Below are 531 nucleotides of genomic sequence, written 5' to 3'. Positions count from 1 at the left end.
ATTGCACAGTATATAGGGACGTGAGTTGCAAGCTCATATTATCCAACTGCTTGCGTCTTACGTCATTCGTTTCTCCGGGCCAGATAAAACATGAAAACCTAACGAGTGTACGAGGAAAATGAGATATATGAGAATTAGCCTACTTAAGATAGAACCAGCAATGCTAACTGTAATTGTTTCACAGTACAGAATGTCAAACGTGATTGCTGAAAACGTAATAAAAGGGTGAATAGAAACAAGGATAATTCAATACTTGGAAGACAATATGTTGTAAATTAATGTGTCAAATACAAAAGTTCTATTTAATTATTTAAATTACGAGGTATGGCTGGAGCACAATATGAACCCATGACATTCCTTTTTAAGTAATGGATACTGATATTAGGTATTATACATACTTTCCCCTATATCTGATAAAAATATAAATCCCATACCTTCTCCCTATACGATATTTATTAGTTATATGCAGTAGGAGCAATGCAAGAAAATCATAATAACATCACTTGATTGCGAAAGTGACTACTAGTTCAG

Source organism: Penaeus monodon, chromosome 30 (assembly GCF_015228065.2).
Source record: "Penaeus monodon isolate SGIC_2016 chromosome 30, NSTDA_Pmon_1, whole genome shotgun sequence".
NCBI classification, from domain to species: domain Eukaryota; kingdom Metazoa; phylum Arthropoda; class Malacostraca; order Decapoda; family Penaeidae; genus Penaeus; species Penaeus monodon.
The sequence above is the reverse complement of the archived record's forward strand: the minus strand, read 5'-3'. Positions refer to the sequence as shown.